A 22,542-nucleotide genomic window follows, 5' to 3' on the forward strand; every position below is an offset into this window, starting at 1 on the left:
CTTTCTTCCATCGCCTTAAAGTATTAAATAAAATAAACATTTCTTAAATTTCTCATATCAAGAAAGATTTGGAAAACATTTCCTTTAAAAATTGGGGAAAAAATAAAAAGCTGGAAGAGGAACTGAGTCAAGCTAAGTATTTAGCAGTTAAGGGATACTATTAAAAGGCCAAATATAAGAGTTATGGGAGTTCCAGAAGGCACAGAAAGAGAAGCTGGGTTTAAAAAAGCATTCAACGAAATAATAAAGGAAAACTTCTTTAATCTTGGAAATAATTGGGAGGGACGCAGAGCTCCCAATAGAGTTGACCAAAAGCAATCTTCTCTTTGACATTTGATAATCAAACTCTTTTCAGTTGAACATATGGAAAAGATTCTTAAATAAGCACGTGGAAAGAAAAAACTCAATTAATATATAGAGGAACCCCAATCGGATCGACTGCTGACCATTCAGAGGAAATTCTGCAGGCCGGAAGAGAATGGAGTGACATAGTCCAGATTCTAAAAGGAAAAAAAAAAGGCAAGCCCAAAATAACTTATCCAGCAAAGCTTTCCTTTGTCTTTGAAAATGAAATAAAATTCTTCCACAGTAAAGGAAAGATGAAAGAATTCACCTCTCCCAGACTTGCCGTACAAATGATACTTAAAGATGTTCTCTTGCTAGAGACAAGGAACAGCACGTACCAAAACTAAAGGCAAATGTGGAGAACACCCCGATAAAACAACAGATGAAGACGAATGCAAACAATGGATAAACCATTGCTAAAATGACAGGACCAAATTACTACCTATCAATATTAACCCTGAATGTAAATCGCTTAAACTCCTCAGTCAAATATCATGGGTAAGCAGATTGGTTTAAAAACAAAACCCATCTATCTGCTGCCTATAGCAAACCAACAAAGAAATTGAAAATCAAAGGATGGAAAAAATTCCCTACTAATGGGAAAGATAAATGAACTGGAATAGTCATCCTCGTATTGGATAATAATAGATGCTGATTTGCAAGATATTGAAAGAGAGGAAGAAGCACACACTACATAATGATCAAAGGATTCTTTCAGCAAAAAAAAGATCACTTTACTAGTTTCTTATGATTTTTTTCATCTCTAAGAAAATACATTTTTAATAGCTATTAGATCACACTGACCCTCACTGCAAGTATCTGAGAGGCTGCTTTTTCCCTTGAGACACTGTGTGGCTTGATCTTTTCTCATTCCACAACTTTGTTTCCTAGTTTTCTCCACTTGGTTCAGCCTCCTTCTTGTCCTTCGTTGGCATGCTCCCTTTTACCTTAGTGTCTTTGCATATGCTGTTTCCTTTTCTGAGAAATTTCTTCCACCTCATTTTTATCTGGAGCAACCATCATTTGCAGCATTGCTTTCTTAGAGAATAACATCTCTCTTTGTTGTCCTTCTCATGTAATGTGCCAGAACTTGATCTGTATCCACTCTGTTACGTATTTTGCAGTTTCATGAGCAAAGACAAATTGCAATATTTTGCATTTCCCTAGTAGGCAGCACGGTATCTAGAAGGTTGTTTTTGAAGGATCACTTTGAATGATGATCACAGATTTGAATGTAAACTTCTGCACAGGACATTCAATGACAACCCAATTCCTTGTGTAACTGATTCAATTAATGCAGGGTAGTTATTCCTACTGGGTCGGAAGTACAGTGAAACCCCAGGCCAGTGCAGATCTTTCCAGCTTGAAGGTGCAGCTCTCCAATTGCCTGGGTAGCAGTTAATTAGCCCATATTACATTTGTTCCATAATTTTTCATCCCAGAGAAGAGTTTGGTTTGTATAAACACTTCATATGATTAGCATCCATCAAAGACCAACTTCTACCAGAAATATTGACTTTGAATTACTACAGTATCACTTCTAAGCAAAGTAGGATTTTTTTTGTCTTACTCTTCAACACTCTAAAAAGCTTAATTGTGGTCACAACTAATGCTTTAAAGGAAAATATGGAAAGTATTAGTAGCAGATCAGAGCATTTTGCAAGAGTCAATATTTTCTTTTTAATGTAGTCTATTACGCTCCCTCAAAAATTCTCTGAGCTTTCTCAATTTCCTCTCCATTTACACCCTTTTGACTTTCTTTGCTGGCTGCCAAAGTCAAAGGGAACAATTGGGCATCAATAGGAAGATGACGTGACCCATCTAGAACACTGTGTTCCAGTTTAATTGTTATACTTTAAGGGCTCATAAACTTGAAAGAGACTTGCAGATGGAGGTGTAAAAGGATCAAGCAGAGGAGAAAGTGGGTGTTGTTTTAGGAGAAATCATGAAGACTGTAATTCTGTTGGCAAAGATGAAAGCTATCACAGAAAATGGTCAATGTCAAAAAAGACTGGGATAAAATAAATGACTTTTTGGTTCAATGCTATAAACCACTTGTTTTTAAAAAGTTAATAACATAGGATCTGTTATATTACCCAACAAATAATTAATGTAAGACACTTTCTGCCTCAAAATGTGTTTTCCATCAACTAGAAATGGATACAGAAAACGAAGATTAAAATTTTTTTTGTGTCATCACAATAAATTCATGATATAAGAGTGGTAGATTAGCCAAAATTTCACATAAACTTTTAGATGGTAGCAGATACTGCATTATGTAATATTGACTAACTAAAACGATAAAAGTTAAGCAAAATTAGGGATAAAATCATCTACATTATAATAATAAATGTACAACTGGCATTGAGAATCTAGAATATTCCATGTACCACATCTGGCCTGCTGGAATATTTTATGAATAAGTTTTATTAGAATACAATCATTAATTTAGGTATTGTCTATAGTGGCTTTTATATGATCATGGCAGAGTTGCATGATTATAAGAGATTATATGACCCACAGAGCCTAAAATAGTTCTTATTTGAATCTTTAGAGAAAACTTCTCTGACCCCACCAGTTTAAGACATATTAGAAACATCCTTAATGTTTGAGGAAATAAGTTTTCTCAGATAATATCCATGGTAGCCTTTTCCATATCTGATAACCACAGTAAGAGCCTGAATAAAACCACACATTTACTAGTTATCTGATCATTGTGTCTTCGAGGGTGATAACAGTTAAAGATGTTTCCTGAAATTTAGGAAGCTATGGAGTAACTGGGTTTGTGATAATAGCTAGCTCCTTTTGACGCCTTTGAAATGAGGGCTGTGCACCTAGTAAAAATCATAAAAATGGTTGAAAAACAATATGCAAAAGTACAAACCGACATCATATGGTGAGCAATAACTAAGACTATGGGATTCTGATATGTAGATGAAAATATTTCACTGTTCTGTGCACTAATTACATATAATGGTGCTTTATCTGCAAAGGTAACAAACTCACAGTCCTCAGAAACACTGATTTTCTTTCGTGTCCCAGGGAAATCCCTGGTGCAAAATCGATGCATATGTATTTTATAACATGACTTTGGCAGTCACAACAGTTATATTTCTGAAATGGTTATATAAAAGAACAGCTTTGGAAACTATTCCATTGTTTGGACTTTTCCATTCCCACTTCACACAATGAATCACATCTTCTGTGACAAATTTCCACTCACGGGCAAATTTCTAGATTCCTTTTCTGTTAAGTAGTGCTCAGAAGATAGATTGCTCACAAGTTAGTTCATAATTATATATAGTTAATACTTGACAGGATGATATCAATTAGAAGGAACGGGGTTACTATTTTGGGGTTGGCACTATTAAAAATCTCTTATGATTTTGACATGATTGAATCCTTTAGAGAGTTAAATTTTTCCATCAAAACTAAGTTGGATAAAGCCACAGCAATTAATGGCTGAGATTTATAGATGAGATAGTATGATTAAGCACTGACTAAGTAGCCAAGTCCAAGTATGAGACTTCATTAAGGCCTTTCATTTTCAATTGTTATCAACAATAGTCAGTGTCATTCTTCCACTCCCATTGAATGCTTGCCATTTGTTGGGTGAATTCACCCACTAAAAGGAAGTCTCAATAGCAGCCGCCTACCTACGCAGAAGACAGACTCCCTGTGAAGCTTAATGTTTTGCTATTGAATAATGCCGTAGTGCTAGGATAATCAGTTACCTATCACGTTGTACAGTAATCACATCTTACTGAAAATTCATTGCTTCCAAAGGAATAGCCATGAAAATGTCCCAATTGTGGCCACTTTGCAAAGGAAATCTCTGAAATACTACCGCGAGGAGACGTGGTTATGTATTTGAACATCATTTTCAACTTCTTGCATTCCCATCAAAGTTTTAAGATGGCTTGGTGAAAATCTATAGCATAGCTTCTTCTCTGGTTGATGACTTCCTGAAACCATATACAGATTCTATGTTTAAATATTTCACTGGGATTCTGCCTTATATTTTAAAGCATTCCCTGCCTGTTATTGATTCTCACCCTCACAACACAGCATGAGAAATTTGAAGCTCATTTTGCTGTTTTTCAATGCCTATCTTAATTTCTTATAGATTTCTTTGTTCACAAATGAAAGATTTTTTCCACATAGCCAGTCTCAATATCTTTTAAGAAGTCAGAAACAGACAGAACCCAAACTAAATATGAACAACAACAAGCTTCTAAAATTTGCTGTTCCTTTCAGTGTAACCACACTGGACTAATGGCACAGAGATACCGAGTCTGAGGGCCCTTCATGTAGCCCAAGGGAACCAGGTATCTTTCTTGCTCAATTCCATGTGATTTAATGAGTCACAATACCCATACCATTTCAACTCATAACTGGAAGCAGAAGTGCTTTATTAGGCTGGTTGGTTACCCTTGGTGCCTGACCCAGTTTCTGTGGAATCCAGCATGGTCCCTGGTCATTTAGTCTTTTTCCATTTGGAGGTCAGTCTGGCAGGGTACTTGGCTCCACTGAAGAACTATGCTTATACCAGTGATATATTTTTTTTTCCCCTCAGCACATTCCTAGCCTTACTATTGTGCCTCCCATCAGTGGGGTTGACATATTTCTGAGCTTCTTCATTTGCTATGGCTTTACTAGAGGAAGAACAGGTGCTTCTACAATTTCTTCATTTCTGGGAATTGCACACTACCCAAACCAGCTATGATGCGCCTGCTGGCATCAAATGTAGGGCAAATGGAGAAGCTCTATGCAACTAATTTCCCAGCTTCATCTCTCTTGAGGAGTTTTCCTGCACACTTATCAGATTTGGATCCCAAACTCTCATAACCCAGCTCTCCAGCTCAATATTTGGCAAGAACCAGGACCTTGAACGTGTGCCATTTGTGGCTTTGTGGACAAATCTCCAAATCAACAAACTATGTATCATCATTCCCAAGTCTTTAATTTTATCCCACTACTCAACCATTAAAAAGGGGTAGCAGGCTCAAAAGGAAAATTTCCTTGAGGGTCAACTATAAAGAAGGAATGTCTCATTCATTATCTTACTCCACCTCCAAAACAATCACAACCATAGGCATTCACATCTCCCTTTTTACAAACAAGGAGCTTGAGGCTGCAGAGAAATGCTATTTAGCTTGCTATGGTTCCTGTAACTTCTGAATGGCAGAGCTTTAAAGCAAGTTCAGCAGACAGAACTGCACTGCTATTATCTTCAGAGAAGGTCTATTCTTTTATAAGAGCAGCAGATGCCCTTACAGTGTTTGATCGATAATTAGAAGTACTATGTTGGTTTACAAGTGAAGTACAAGAAGAGAGGGAAATATGATTGATCAGACAATGAATTTTCAGAGCCTTTGAGATTCACTAATTCATGATGAGTTCACACCCAAACTTTGCTCCATTGCCTTGGAATTTTGTCTTGTTGACTGCACATTTATTGGTCTACCCAATTAAGTTCTAAATTCTCCCATGAGGATAATACCAATGACTCCCATGAATTGAATTCTTCCTGAGTGCCAAGTATTTTTACATGCCTTATCTTGTCTCTATTTTCTCAGCAAGTTTGGAATGTATATTTTAGTATTCTCATTGTGCTGATGTGAATATAGAGTGGTGAGAGGTGCCCAACTTGCTGCACAGCTTCTCTCTTGAAAAATTAGATTTGAGATATGTGTGGTCTGGCTGATTTCATTGAATTGGCTATTATCCTGTGTGCAAATTCCCAATTCTTTAAAGAGAGTAGCATATGGATACCTAGGGATGGAAATAAGGACTCTGGCACTGATGACTAACTTTAAACAGAGCTGGACACCAGCAAGGTTTCTCCCAATTGTAGCATTGCACAGACGCATCAGATGATGTTACTGCAAGGTGTGCTTGGAAATTTTCACCTTGGCAACAGGTGTTTCCCCTACCTAGCTTATTGCCAGTATAGACTGTTGGTTGACTGGCTTATCTTCAGCTAGGAATGTTCATTGCTCCAATAATAGTGGCCTAAACAGTATACTAGGCTCTTTAGCACATTCTTAGGGATGTTAAATTTAGAGGAGGTGTTTGACAAAGGAACGCAGAAAACAAAATGAGAGGCAGATTAAAAAAGTATGCAGGGACTTACATTGGCACCTTGATCAAGAAAGTGAAGGCAACAAAAGAAATTCTTTCTGGAACAGTAGGATAATAGTAAAGGACAGGTGAAATAAACAAGTGGACATTTCCTCAAGCCTCACACATCATCCTGTGTATTGTTAGAGGAGACACACTTATAACTAGTTATCGATGTGTGATGACTACAGAAAACCTGTGACATGGGTTTGCTGTCTTACAGTCTTGGAGTCTCAATCTGTACAATTAATTAGCAAACTTCCATTTTCTTTGGCCACAAGTGGCAGGAATTCTGTTTTAGTGTACTTGAACTGACAACAACTTGGCCTCTAAGCATCTATAGTCTGTGATGATGTGAAATCTCATTTGTAAACATTTTAGTTCACTTACTGAATATTGGAACTCAAAACTACATGGCTAGGTTCTGGGGCAGAGTAGATAGCCATAGTTGTGTCATGAGCTTACAGCTCAGTTGTGTTAATCAAAAACACATGATTGTCATGAAATGATGACTGTAACAGATAGGGCAACACCATGAACGATGCATGTTAAAATATAAATCTAAAATCTAAACTAAAAGACAGTGTGTTCTAGACTTTCCCATCCTGCTTCGAGTCACAGCTTTTGTCTTTCCTCATCCTCCTCTCAAGTCTTAATAAGCATCTAGCCCCACTGACATTCAACTCTATTCATCTTTCTGAATATCCAAATTATGCAGTCCATTTTGCTGAGAGACTCCCAAGACAAAGTTCAGATTCCAATTTCAGACAACTCTTTTTCTCTTGTCCCTTGAAGGTGGATTTGCATATCAACTTTGGGGTTGAACCCCCAAATTCTCAAGTCAGGTTGAATTCAAGCAGTTTTAGACACAAGGCTGTCATTCTAATACTTGTCAACTTGATTGTAACTTTTCTACAGAATTTTTGTCAAATCACAATTGTAAAAATTTGTGTAAAATCACCATTGAAAGCACACATCTGTATATCAAAGCTCAGACATGGATAGCTCCTATCATTTCATCTACTTGGGAGATAAATCCTCCTCTGAAAATATGTGAGTCCGCACTGACTGTTTCCTGTCTCGTTCTAAGTTTTCTTTGTTGTTCTCTATCTATTCTAATTTTTGTTGTTGTTGTTGTTGTTTTGTTTTGTTTTTAGGGAGCATTGTATTGTTCTAATCTTTGAAATGACTTCGTTTTTGCTTAGGACACATCAATGTTTGATTTAGATTCATTCTTTCTGCTAGATTTTAACCATAACTACTCCAATTAAAACTTACTTACACCGATTGGTTTGAAGTTGCATTTTTAAATTAAAGCTCTCTGTGTAGGATTCTGAGTTATTTGGAGACTATTCAAACACTTGAAATGGCTTTCAAAATTTAATTAATTATTGTTGCCATGGCACCCTTTCAACTTAATTAAGAGTATAATTCAATGCAGCTGTATCCATATTTCCGTTTTCTTTGCTGTTTTGAATATGGAAGTTATCATCTATGGCCATACCACCCTGAATGCGCCTGATCTCGTCTGAATTTGGAAGTTACCACAACCGTAGGAACTATCTGATGTGTATTGTAAAGTAATATGAATAACACTTTTGTTGAAAATCAAATAGCCAAATGAACAGATTGATGACTTGATTAGATAAATGCAACAGTTCGAATGAATACGTGTCAGTTTCTATTGAAAATTACCCTATGACAACTGAAGTAAAACATTACCTTCAATTTAATTAAAATACATAAAAAAATGAAAACTTGTGTTATAGAAGATGAATCATCATAATTACTGCCTTCCGAGTCACTGCTGAAGAATTCATTACTTATGTCACAGAAATCTTAATGACTTTCTTTCATTTTTTTTAAAAAAGATTTATTTTATTTAATTGGAAAGTCAGATATACTGAGAGGAAGATCTGTTCATTGATTCACTTCCCAAGCAGCCAAAATGGCTGGAGCTGAGCCGATTCGAAGTTAGGAGCCCGAAGCTCCTTTTGTGTCTCCCACATGGATACAGGGTCATAAGGCTTTGGGCCATCCTCAACTGCTTTCCCATGCCACAAGCAGGGAGCTGGATGGAAATAAGGGCTACTGGGATTGGAACCAGTGCCCATATGGGATCCTGGCACATGCAAGGCGAGGACTTTGGCCACTGGATTACTGTGCTGGGCCCTAAATGAATTTATATACACTAATTCTTCTAAAGCTATTGTTACTACAATGAGAAAGGGAGGAAAATCTTTTGCTTTCAATGCTGATTATTGGGAACCAAGTAATGAGAGAATTTTCTAGAAGTCGATATGCAGTGGAAGGTAGAAAAGGCTGAGCAAACTAGTACATTTCTCCAGAGAGATACTTTTAATATCTTTTAATCAAATACTATAACACGTGAGCTAGTCATTTTTAGTTTTTGCATTTTTCAAAGGCCAAGCTCATATGGTCACAGAAAGCAACTGGAATTTGACTCATGGCTTGTTGAATAACTTGGGTTATTATGCGAGGACCACATAGGTGGGCACAAACAGGAAACATGAGTAATGGGTAAAAGTGTCAAAGCAGAGCAGTCCATCAGGAATCCTTTGCTTGTGATAACTTCAGTGAGCCAGCTCTGCAGGTGAGGAGTTATCCTCCCCACTCTGCAGATGGCAGAGTTTAGATGCAAGGTCTCTCTGTGAGTCCCACTGGTGGATGACAGTTGCAAGTGACCATGATTGTAACTTGAACGTTTTTCAGGAGAAATAAAATCTATGTGAGTGGCTTCAGTCTTTCAGGAAAGAAAAGAAAGATCTCGGTAAGGTGGTACTATTTAGTGGCAAAAAACCCAGAGAAGGTTAGCCAGGGCTGTGTGTATATAATAAGTGCTCATTAAATAGTTTTTAATCTAATGCTAACATTTAAATGAAGAAAGTGATGTATTTAAATAGCCATGAAAGACTTGGTAAATATGGCTAAAGTGTCGAAATTCATGGAAAAGAGGAAAACTAATAATATGAATCATGATCTTTCTTGCTTTTATGAAAAACACAATAATTCAAACCATCAAATTCCATCAAAATAATCTTATGAAGCAGCATGAACTTTATGTGGTTAGGAGGTTAGAAAAAAAAACAAGCTAAAAATTTTCCTAAGAATTAATTTTTTTTCTTAAGTAAATCAAGGTCAAAATGCTCAACCTTTCTCAATGGCACTAGATGTTATTCTGTTTGGATGTAAGGTCAGTGGTCCAGGTTGTGATGGCACAGAGAAGACTAGGTTAGCTGAGACTTCTGACAGCTCTGCTCATTGGAAAGCCCTGACGGCCTTAGGTGCCAATTTGATCTTGAATCCAGAACTTCGTCTGTTCCTCTGATGTCATCCCCACAGGATCTTCTCCTGCCACTTGCAGAATCCCTGGGCAGCTTCTGTCGGTCCTTCTGTTTCCTGTCTACAAGACATTCTTAACACGGAAGCCTGGAGACTCCATAGCAATATATGGGAAACCAGGATATTCCCTACTTAGAAACTTATAGAGATTTAAGTCCTGAAATTGCTAACTCCAACCAATGATCTCAGGCCTCTTCAAATCTGCCCAATCTGATGTCACCATGTCCTCCCTAGACTTCAGTCACCATGGTTGCTTTTCAACCTTTTTAACCTGTCAGAGTATTTCCAGTCTTAGGGCCTTTGCCTTTGCTGTCCCCATTACCTGTCTGCGTTCTGACCTCTGTTCCCCACATCTTGTTCTCTTAATATTCACATTTGAGTTCCAATGACATCTCTTCAGGGAGGACCACTCTCATTGGCTGTCCTCATCAGATTCTACTCCCACTTGTCAGATTTTTGTATCTTTCTTTTTTTATAAAAAACATTTTTATTTGAAAGTCAGTGTTACCGAGAGAGAAAGTGTGGAGAGTCAGAAGGAGAGGTCTTCCATCCATCGGTTCACTTTCTGAATAGTTGTAAAGCCAGAGCTAGGCCACATGGAAGCCTGAAGCCAGGAGATTCATCATGGTCTCCCATGTTGGCTCAGGGGTCAGGACACTTGGACCATTTTCTGCTGCTTTCCAGCTAGCATCACATGTAGTGATTTAACCCTCTACCCAATCCAGGTGGACACTGATCATCACAATACTAATTCATTTATTATTGTTGTTGTTGCATTTTTAAAGTGTGGATACCTATTTCTTCTCACTAGAATATAAATAATACAGGAGCAGGGATATCAACACTTTATCTTCAGCTTCTGAAATGGTTTCCCGAAACATTGTGAGACATCTGTAACTGTTGGTTGAGTGAATAGAAAGTCTCTGATGTCCATGATGCTCAGCTAATAGCAGAACTTTTTTCCCATCCTTCTTGTAACATACTTGACAATTTCTCATTGTCTCCCAGCCCTGAAATCTTAGAACCCCAGGAAGGTGAAAATAGTATGTTGACTTGCACTCCATCAAATCTGCTTCCATTCTGGTGCTAATAGAACCTTCTAGAGAGGCCATTTGGCCTTGTAGTTATGCATGGGATTCTTGCACTGCACAGCAGAGTCTCTGGGTTTGAGTCATGGTTGTGCTTCTAGTTCCAGCTTCCTGATCATGCATGCCCTGCGAGGCAGCAGGACGTGGTTCAAGGACTCCTGTGGGAGACTTCCATGGAATTCTAGGCCTCCAACCTCCACAGTTTCAGCTTAACCCATCCCTGACTATTGCAGGTGTTTGAGACGTAAGTTAACAGTAGACTATTTCTCCCCTATCCTTCTTACTCTCCCTTTCAGAATAAAATTAAATAAACACATCAAGCTTCTGAGAAGGATTAGAATATGACGCTTAACAGGACCCTCTGTAATTGATTCCAGAATGATTTCTTTGTATTCTAGATTCTTCCATACTTATAGGTGACTTGGAAATGACTTCAAATTCACTGCTTTTCCTAGCTCAGTATGATTCCTATGGCTTTTGTAACCCAAGAGATTTCCTGAGTCTGAGAAATTAGAACATAATGCAGTGAATTCTTACCCAATTGGCTTTGGTAAAGTCTACCAGTGGAAGTCCCTGGTGACTGTTGTAATTATATTTTAATAAGGATGTGAGCAGGAATGAAATTAATTGGCTTTCAACTGCCTGAGACAAGAAAGCAAATCTTGGTTAACTAACAATCAACAGAGAAATTGGGAAATGTAATACATGGGTGGTGGGGAAGCCTCACCTTTCTCTTCCAACCTTGTAATTATCAAGCTTCTGGAACAATGATTTCCAAACTACATGTAGGTAAATTTTAGTCATAAGACTTTGCACTGTCATTCAAAATCCAGGTATCTGGATATGGAAGTAGTAACACTTAGTATCATATTCAAAATCATATTTTCCAAGGCATAAAACAATTCAGCTGCTAACAATATAATTTGGATGGTTTTCAGGGTCATATGACTTAAATCAATGCAGAATAAGCAATAAAACTAAATAATGAAGATGTAATCACCAGGAGAACCAGAAATAAATACTGTGGCCCCGGCACAAATCCAGAATCTCCATTCAATGGATCTAGGTATACTTTCTAGTTTCAAGTACCTTAAGGTAATTAAGTATAATCAGTATTTTGAGAACTATTGTTTTACAAGCTTGCTTTTTTACATTGTTAAAGCTTTCTGAAATTTTTCTTAAATTAGCAATGAATTTGGAAACATAGAATAAAAGAAAACAATCATTTTCTAATGGCATAAATTAACCTGTCATCTTGTCCTAAAGCGGCTTTCATGTCTTTTCATGCATCCCAGCTGTTTCCAGCTATTCTTCAGAAAGATCTGTCTCCCCCAGAGTCACCATTGGCAATGAAGTCAAAAGTACCTAAAACAAATAAGAAATCTTTAAAAATGCTTTTGTTTGGGACTGACGCAGTGGCATGTTGGCTAACCTGTGTGTGGTGTCAGCATCCTGTATGGGGGCTGGTTCTAGTTCTGGCTGTTCCACTTGCGATCCAGCTCCCAGCTTGTGATATAGGAAGGCAGCAGAGAATGGCTCAAGTGCTTGGGCCCCTGCACCTGTATGGATGATCTGGAAGAAGCTCCGTGTTCCTGGCTTCAGACTGTCTCAGCTCCAGCTGTCATGACCACTTGGGGAGTGAACTAGTGGATGGAAAACTTCTCTGTGTCTCCTTCCTACTCTGTAAAATATGCTTGTCACATAAAAATAAGGGACTACGGTGGTTACCTATGGGTTGCTCCCATTCACGGAAGCATAGTGTCGCAGTTTCATTTACTGATCTATAACAATAATTTCCAGGGAGGCATATTTTACCCCAATAGGAAGATTAAACAGACTCATGGCTTCAGAACTCTGAAAAGATAGCGAGAATTCACAAGCTGAAATTCTAATTTCACCTCTGTCACCAGCTAGCCTCATGGCTCAAGGCAAGTAATTAAACTTCATTTCACAACTTGTAGAGTTGGAGAAGTGCAGCAGGATTACACATTGTTATAAAACAGCTACCATGGGCAATAATGAGCATGATAATAAAGCTCTTCGCAGTAGTTACATGAAGCTTGGTGGATGCAAGTAGCTCTCCGATACCAAGGCTACCACACTTGGCTAGGATTTACTGCCGAGAACCCGCGAAGCATATAGAGGGTGGGAACTGGTATCTGGTTACCAAGGGTCTTTTAGCTACAACAGCCAAGTGAATACATTCACTGTGAGCCACTACCTGCAAATCAAGAAGACTGAATCTAAACGTTTTTGTAGTTCAATATTTTTCCAGAAGATCACTTTCCTTGAACCAGTTAATCTCCTTTAAATTTTTTATTGTCTATGATTATGTTGAAGATCCTTACTTTTTTGTTCAGCAATTATTAACTCTTTTCATACTAGAATATGCTGGAGGAAAATAAAGATGAAACGCAAATAGGCAAAACAAAACAACACAAAACAAATGGATACCAAGACCCAATTCTAAACAGATTAACTGGAACCTATGAAGATGAGGTTATGGTATCAGCTTATAAAAGCTTCCTATATGATCCTGATGTCAAATTACACGTAATCTGGAGCCACTGGATCAAACCAGCTATTCTTTTCCACATCATCCCACACCCAGTGTTCATTGCCATTATGGTACCACTGAGGCACCTGTCCTTATTTAGAACACCTTCTCTCATCCCCCTATTCATCTTTTTGGCGTCTATCCCTGTAAGTCAATGTCTGATTTGGTCTTTTCCTTGCACTTATTCACGTCTTACTCTCTGGAAGTTCACCACTGTACATTTTTATATCATTCATGTTAACACTTTGAGAAAGTTTTTGGATATGATTCTTCAGAATGAGGCCCTTCATTTATTCTACTTACTGCATAAAGTCTAACCCAGACTTTTTGGTTTGAATGATGTTGAAAACTGTGTAACTGTAGATGTAGAGGCATGCAAAACTCAGTCATGCCTGCTTCTTACTATGCTACTGATCCTGATGCCCAGCATTAGAGTTAAGGTGGAAATAAACAAATGGTATTTATATACCAAAGACAGAACTCCTAAAGCGCTTTGCTTTAGGCATGTAAAAGAAATTTCTTTCTCTGGGAAATGGGATTAATGCTCAGGTTATCTCTGATAGCTACAGCCAATTTTCACAACATATTTTTTCCGTTAGTGCTTTAAGCAGCATTATCTCATCAATTCTATCCTTGCTTCAGGATTGTTGGGGAAGGAGGAAAGGACAACGTATAAATCAGTAAACAGAGTAGAACCCAGCCTTCTGACCCCCCAGGTCAGAGACTTCCTCCAACAATGCCAGAGTCTGACTGTTCTTCCTTTGCAATAACTAAAAGTCCAAGAACAAGCTGTATCTTTGCTTCATTGATACATTTGAAAGCCATTTTAGCTACTGGACAAAAGAAACCAAGGGTGGCCTTTTATGGTGCCCCTGAAATAGTCCTTCTGGAAACTGGGAATGTTTCTTGTTGAAGCTGTTTTCATCAAGATGACAGAGAACAGGAAGCATTTATCATTGTGTGAGATGACTTATTTAATGGGCTTTGCACAAAAATATGAAGCCCCATCTCATTGCCTGATTTGAAGAAGTGCCAGGAACTACAACGATGTTGTCCTAGGAGGTGATTTGTAGGCAAAACCTGAAGTTCATATTTTAAAGGGTCTTTTGGTTACTGAATGTTTGGAAATCTCTTGACATTTGCCTGAGTGAGTAGATGGATTGTGCGGAACTATGTAACCACTGCATCTGTTTCATCAAATCCAACACGAAGTGATGGTGCAGCAGGAAGGAGACCTTTTTTCTCTCTTGCTGCCCAAATAACTGAATTTGGAGAGCAGCCTGGGAAGAAACTGGGACAAGAATGAAGAAAATGATAATCTGAAAAAGGGATATAATATTCCTATCATGTCTTTATCTGCCTATCAGTGTTGATCACTGCTGTTTAATGAAAATATAATGTGAGTCATACATGTGATTAAAAACACTCTATGAAGTCACATTAAAACAAATTAAGAGAGGTGGGTGGAATTAATTTTAATAAATTTCATCTAAGTAGATCTAAAATATTATCACTTTAGTATTTTTCATAATGTAACATTCAGAAACATTTTACTTTTTCAGGAGGATAATGGATCTTTCCAACCCACAGTGTATTGCACACTCACAGCATATCTCAATGTGCATTAGCCACAGTTCATGTGCTCAACAGTCCCATGAGGTCAGAGGCTACTGGATTGAAGAGCGTAGATTTAGAGATCCTGTTTGAAATTGGAGACATCAGAGAGATACTGTCCTCAACATTGGACTACTTAATTTTCCTTCTACCGACTCTTTCACTATCTTCCCCAAAAAATTATCTCAAAGGCCACATGCTGTGCTAGCAAAAGCTTATGAGCTTTAAGGAAAACTAAAGAATTTTGATATCACTTTTGTAACCTTGGGCTAACCATTTAACTTCTACAAGCCTCAGTTTTCTCAATTATGAAATCAAGGTGAAATCAACTAACTCATCAGGGTGTTGGAAAAATTAAACAAAATATGTAGCATAGCTGAGATTATTACAAAGGGATTTCAAAGTTTATGGAATAAATACAGTTGAAAGATAAGTATAACTTGTTGCAAAAACATTTGAAATCCACACATGATTATGCCATAATACACATTTTCTATGAACTTCTCATATATATGAATTTTAAACTGTTTTGCTCCAACATAAACATCTTTCATTTCTCTTTCATGGGCATTTTGAAAACTCTCCATTTAAAAATTCAAACAATCATTCCCAACTTGATTTCTGAAGAGCCCATCTCATGTCAGAGACTTTCTGTCTCTATTTGTTTCAGGAGTTTTCCTTGAGATTTTTTAGCTTCAGGGTAGACCTTTTCCCCAGATCCTTCTAGGCCTGACTCCTTTTTCAAATGAAGGTTTAAGTACAAGATAACTGTGTTTATAGAGGTTTTTTCTGTCTTGCCCCTTAAGCTCTGCTATCCTCTGGCTCTTAGTCCCTCCAGATTTTCAGCATTTATCAATATTTCAGAAGATCTTCTTTATACATCTGTTCACCTGGCTGTTATCTGTTACTTTAGCTTAGAAGTACCACAAGAGCTATTATCTTTTGTTTTATTCCCTATTGTACCAAATGCTTAGCTCCTAACAGAATATAGCAACTACCTACAGAATGCATACATGAATACATGTTTAACACAGGGAAATAAACAGAGATGATGCCCTGATCCTAATCATGACAGAGAATAAAAAGGCATGGAGTTATTTTTTTCTAACTCAATGCAGAGAAAAAGTTTCACCTGCTGAGAGTGCCTGTGGACTATTGGAGTCTAATAGCCAGACTTGTGATGGGCCAAGGAAATTATTCTCTATTGCCACCTGTTAACCTGCATTGCAGGTAAAGCATGTGCACATACCACAGAATTACACACATTATTTTGTCATGCATGCCCTTTAGAAGAATCCAGTTGTGTCAGGTAATGCCACACTGTAATATTGGGGAGCTTGGAAGCACTGGATGATGTCTAAAGAATGGGTGCAAAGTCAGACAGACGTGGATCTTTGCACCTGCTCTGTCTATGCAGACTGGGCAAGTCATGTAAGTTTCTCTAAGTCTCCATGTCCTTCTCTAGAAGACATTAAGTAGAAATTCATACAATGCAATGCTATCATCAGAATAAGTTGAGGTGATGTGTGAGAGTACTTGGCATATCTTGAAGGCTCTGCAAAGAGCAGGCATCAAGTAATGTCATCTTTGCATGCAAGTGTGCTTTGGCTACTTTATGAGTAACCAATTTTGTGCTATTTTCCTGGTACTTCTTTTTCCAAAGCTATGTCATTTGATCACTTGCCACTGAGGGGTCAGGACCCTAGAGGGACCCAATAAAGTTGAGATGGTTAAATCTATGCCAAAGTGTGACACATAATGATGGAGATATCTCTACAGAGACAGTTTGTACTGAATCTAGAGAAGTATCCACCTGTGGGACTTCTTTTGTTTCCAAGACCAGCTCTTTGTAGCCACAGGCACTGACTTAGCTCTTCTATACTAAGGATTATGGGCCAAAAGGGAACTAAGAAGGGTTAAGATTCCGTGCCAGTTTGGACATATTTAACTTGCTGGCAGCACATCGTACTCTGCTTGTCATAACACAGCACAGTAAACCTGAATCAGAACTCCAACCTTCTTCTACCCTACGCATTCTTGAGAAAAATGAGTCCAGAACAGACATTTGACTCATTCTTCTGCTAATGTGAGCCCCACAGGACAGAATGCTGCTCTAAAAGCATCAGACTATTGAACTCTTACTTATGACCCCACATTAATATTAATAGTAGTAGTTTATCATTGACTCCAGGCCAGACATGGTACAAATAATATTTTCATTCTCTGAATAGACATGCAAGAAAAACAGTACTGCTCCCCATTTAGCAGACAGGACAGTGAAGTTCAGAGTTCAGTGACTTGCCAAAGTGTTAAAGCCAAGATTTGAAGCCCAGTCTGTTGATATTGAAAACTGCATGTGTTTTCTGCCACATTTTGATGGTCCTTATTCCTATCAGGACAATGCAGAGATCTTCCAAGTTACCTCATCATAGCCTCCACCGGAGAGTACACCAGTGCAATTTTCCCAACAAAGCCTTGGGCCCATTGTCTGACATCCAGCTATGTGACTTGAAAGCATTTTTTGATTCAGACAGCCCCATTTGATAAGAAGTTCCCCAGTGCTGTTTAAATAAAAACTCCAGGTCAAAACCATCACACCAGCAAATGTTTTAAAGGAGCTGTGATGAAGGGAGGAAGGCCCCCTCCTCCCAAGTGTGGCTCACTTTATACCCTGAGAAGGTTACAGATTACCCCTCCCTCGGCCCAGCTGCCAGCGGGGGCTTACAGGGTGGTCTTCGTGGCTGTCCTTAGAGACAAGGGATGTTCAAGGAGGTCATGGCTTTTAGAGTGGCCAATGAACTCTCAGGGGTGATACATACAACTGACACCTATTCCATAAGTCCATTTCACTTCCCTTGCTTTGGGAGGGAGCTTGCTGCCTATTCGTCACAGAGACCATAACCACCAGTTTCAAGGAATCTCTGAAATCAAAATTTTCATCTGCTCTTTCTTATATCACTCACAGCACTTCCACTCCATTAAACATTGTATCAATCTATTCATCCACTCATCTCTCTCTCTTATTTTCTTAAATCTTATGTGTAAAGGAAGTTCAGAGAGGGTGAGTGATTTAGCCGAGGTTGCACAGCCAATGGGCAAGGCTGGGATTAGCTGCTCTCCACTGGCCAGAGAGCACTGGATTCAGGTGGCAAGTCTTTCTCGGCCAACGTGATGAATGAAAACAAACCTATCTGTCCAGATACATAGCAATGTTTTGCAACCATTTCCAAGTCCAAGTATAGAAAACCCTTCAGCCCCGTGTGACCAGGGTCCTGGGATTGCTTCCACATAACAAAAGTAGAGGCCACTAAAAGGATTTGTTTCCTTCCCAAAGACCCAGAAAGGCACCTGGTAATCTTCTGCCTCCACTTCCTGGAGTGTCACTCCCTGGCCTCCCCATCTGTGCGGGAGCTCCGGCCAGCAGGGTCTCCCTCCAGCCACCTTAGCCACCACACTTCCCCGGCTTCGCTTCCGTGCAGCCGCCTGGGTCCAGCTCTGGGGCCCTGAGGCTGCTTTCCTGCACTGCCCTGGCTGCCTTTTGGGGGCAGCCACACCTTTGCGGTCAGCACAGGTAACACTAAACTTTCCCCACCGGACAACGTCTTTCCTGGGAGTCTGGCGCTGCCAGAGGGAGAACTCTAGTCTGGCTATCTCCGTATCAGTGACTGGATCCCTCTCTCCTTCCTGCTAGTCTTTTCTCCCCGGTTCCTGTTGTCTATTAGGTTCATTCTGAAAATCCCACAATCACACCGAAACTCCTCTGGCGTGCAGGAGCTTTTAAAACAGACTAACGCATGCAGAGTGCGGTCGTCCGCGTGGAGTCTGGGTGGTCAACCCCCTTGGGGGTATTTTTACCTCCTCTGAGAGGGGACATCCCAGCTGTCCAGCCAGGAGCCCGGGCTTTCCCAGCCGCTGCCTGCTCCCGGGCTCGCGGTCGTTCACTTAAGCAGCCCGCGCTTGCCACCTCGCTCGCTCCCCTCCAGCACGCCCGTCTGGAACCCACAACCAGGACAGAACCGGGAGAGATCCCACTTGCATAGCCCCAGCCGCGCGGCTGTCTGCCTCAGGTACTCACTTTTGACAGCAGCGAGCAAGGTCTGCCTTGTCAGGCCCCGAGCACTTGCTGTTCTCGGACGTGGGGATCCATTGTGCAGACAGCTGTTTCGCGAACAGCCAGTAAAATCCAGAAAGGAGGGAGAGGAGCCAGTATGACAGAAAGGCCAGCGCGGGGAAGCCCAGCTCCGAAGACGCCGAAGACGCCGAGACGCCGTTTGTCTGGGGATTTTAGCCTCCGTCCGCAGCCCAGGCAGCGGCTTCTGCGAGCAGCAGCTCAACTCGGTGCACTTGTTCACTCTTTCTTCATTAGAGGAGGAGTCAGAGTTGCAACATTTATGTTCCTTGCTGGAGGCAAAACAGTGATTTTTTTTTTTTCAGCATGCAAAATGTCCAGAGCCTGCCAGTTTTACAAGGTGATGGACGCAGCCACAGAAGCCACAATGCAGCCAAGATGTAAGGAAACCCCTAGTTCTCCCCGATCGGTTTTGAACGCTCAGGAGGGCCACGCATTTTGCGTTGAGGCCGTAGCCGAAAGCACACAGACCAAACAGGAATAAGAATGTCTGGATCAGTGGAATGACCTCAAAGATGATATTTGTCCCAGTGGCCGAGTCCTGTGAGAGCAGCGGTGTCAAATTTCTTATTTCCCAGCAACGTGGGCCAGCAGCTTGACAATGTTTGGGGTTGGGGGCGGGGGGGGGGGCTTCAGGATGCAATCGCACCTTCCCCGAGAAGGAGGAGGAGTCAGAGAGAAAGGGGCAAAAGAAAAGAAAGGTTCAGTGAATCAAGCAGCTTGGCTTTTTTTTTTTAAATACCCAAACTTCCAAGGTATGGGGTTTATTATTCTCTGTCACATCAAGTGTCACTTTTGTTGTTTTTAACAATATGTAATTTATCTTTTCTAGTGGGGTTTCCTGTTCTGATTTTTTTTTTTCGTTTCATTTCTTTTTTTTTTCTTTTGTGGTATGAACAAAACCACACACAACCACCAGTTTTTCTGTTACAAAAATAAAAAGAAAGAAAGAAAAGAAAAAAGAAACAAAGAAGGAAAAGTACTGAAGTAAATCGTAGCAGTTGACAGAATCAGAGGGTTATCCGAGTGAGCCAGTAGCTAGTGTCTGAAGTCATTAATTAATATTGTACCAGATTACGATATAATCTGGGTATCCCTAAGGAGATAGGCTAAACAAAGACGATTTGAGTTTCAAAAATAAGTTGCTCTCAGCCCTGGGCTTCCCTTTGATTTGCCTACCTTTCTGGAACACCTGGCAAGTCATACTGAGCCACTAGTTGGCGCTTTCCAAGCCTCAGGAGGAGGCCACGTTGCTCAGAGAGGCCTTTTGGAAGGGAAGCACAGAGGTTTCTGCAGGCATCATGGCCAGCACTTCCAATCCAGGGTCATGTCCACATGCGGTTAAAGCATAGACTGTCTAGTTCTGTTGGCCAAGGAGAGACACAGCTTTCACGCACACTCTGCCCACATTTTGATGACCTAGGTATATTTGTTTCCACGCATGCTTGTCCTCAAAGGTATTTGCAAAAGCCACCGGATGTCTTGAGATCTTCAATGGCACAGTACTAATATCTCTTCAATTAATATGGGGCTCTGTGTAAATAAACCATGCATGTTGAAAACATGGTAACTCATACCTTAGTTTGGTGTTTCTTAACTATGTTCACTTTTAACAGCCTGCACTTAGGCAAAATCATTTAACACAAAGCCAATTTAATATATTGTTGAATAGCCCATGCAATGTATTAAACGCTGTATGGATAGTCAAATCCAGAATGACTGTATAGTATACTTTTACATCATCATACACCCGAAAATTGTAAGTCAATCATCACCAAGCCATTGTTGAATTGATCTAGTCAGGGTATTTTAACAGTGAGAAAAAAATTACTCAAGGTGGCTGTATGCTGTCTGCTCTTAGAAAATGGAAACCTTGGCCTTTCCCCTTTGTGGTATACCATTCACATCCAGGCAGCTCAGCTCATCTAACTCATGACTTACAACAGGTGACAGATTGTCATATCTCAGTGGGAGAGAGGGCCCCAGCTGGCTCTCTGCTGTGTTGTACAGCCCACCAGCATGAGTCGCCAGCCACCAGCCTTTAGGGGGCAGTCACCTATGCCCTCCGGTGCCATGTCACTGCCTTCTTTTCTCCATACCACCCTGCTCCTTCCTCATTGCACCTGTTCCCTTTCTGCTCCTATCTGAGCCTGTCTCAAAAGTTGTGTGCCTCCTTTTAACCAGGATGACTGCTCCAGCTGAACCCCTCTCTGGGCACTATGGCCCTGGCAGAGGAGAGAGCCCTGGAATCAGCCTGTGGTCGCTTCCCACTAACCCCGTGGCTCCTCTGCACTTCACGCTCTCCCTTCAGGTCAGACACAGTAGCAGGAGCCTCCAAAGTCCACTAAGAGGAGTAACGATGCTGGGAGCATAGAGGAAATGCGTGCAACAGAAAATGTAGAAAGGCTTGGTTCCTTTTTCTCCTTCCCCTTCTCCTCACCTTTCTGGCATATCTAATCTTTTTTGGCTCCTTGAGGCTTCTTCAGCCCAACCTGCAACTTCATTGAGTCTTCCCTGACCCTGTTAACTCTTAGGATGGCTTAGAAAGCACCATCATTCTTTTCTTCGTATCCAACTGGGAGAAAGAAAAGATCTACACTTGTCTGAGTTCCTGACCTCCTGCCCTTCCTGTGCCTTAACTCAGTTATTCTCAACCTTGGCTGCATACCCACATCCTTTGAGGTGTTGGGGCTTCTAGAGCCTTACTGGGGACGTTCCGGGGGGAGCCCTGACTCTCTGTTTTAAGAAGATGCAGTTGCTGCCCACCAGCTGTTCTCTGAGCTGGGTCACCTCAGGCCTCCCACCCACCTCACACTCTGCTGTTTCCTGTGGTGGTCAAGTCCCTTGGCCTCTGGTACCTACTGGGGCTCTGGCATTCCTAGGCTGTTTGGCGCCACAGGCCTTCCTCCTCTTCTTTTATTTTTGAGTGGGGATAGTTTTGTCCCTGGTTTTTCGCTTGTTTTCTTTGCTCACTCTACTCTTTTCTTTACAAGAAGGAGGAAAAATACTAAAAATACCGAATGAGCAGAGAATCACCCACACTCCCAGCACTATTACAAGCAAATCTGGGGTAGCCACTGTGCTGCAGGTGGGGATACACTGTTTCTTGGGTTGCCAATGTCTCCATGCTAGAGTCCTGGTTCAAGTGCAAGCTGCTTTACCACCAATCCAGCTGCCTGCTAATGCCCCTGGCAGGCAGGAGATGATGGTACAAGTCCTTGGGTTCCTGTTGCTCAAGTGGGACACTCAGGCAGAGTTCCTGCATCCTGGCTTCAGCATTATCCAAGTGCAGGCTATTGTGAATATTTGGGAAGTGACACATT

General features: G+C 40.4%; 1 protein-coding gene across 1 annotated transcript in view; it reads right to left on the reverse strand.

Annotated features, from left to right (window-relative positions):
* The window catches only part of PRLR (prolactin receptor), a 138,771-nt gene extending 118,994 nt beyond the window's left edge, over positions 1 to 19,777 (reverse strand). Inside the window, exon 1 of the mRNA XM_040977458.1 lies at positions 19,166 to 19,777. The gene's annotated coding sequence lies outside the window, so the exon portion shown is untranslated. The remainder of the gene's footprint in view (positions 1 to 19,165) is intronic.
* Between the last annotated feature and the right edge of the window lie 2,765 nt (positions 19,778 to 22,542).

Source organism: Ochotona curzoniae, unplaced genomic scaffold (assembly GCF_017591425.1).
Source record: "Ochotona curzoniae isolate NIBS_2020 unplaced genomic scaffold, NIBS_Ocur_1.0 contig_2754, whole genome shotgun sequence".
Lineage (NCBI taxonomy): Eukaryota > Metazoa > Chordata > Mammalia > Lagomorpha > Ochotonidae > Ochotona > Ochotona curzoniae.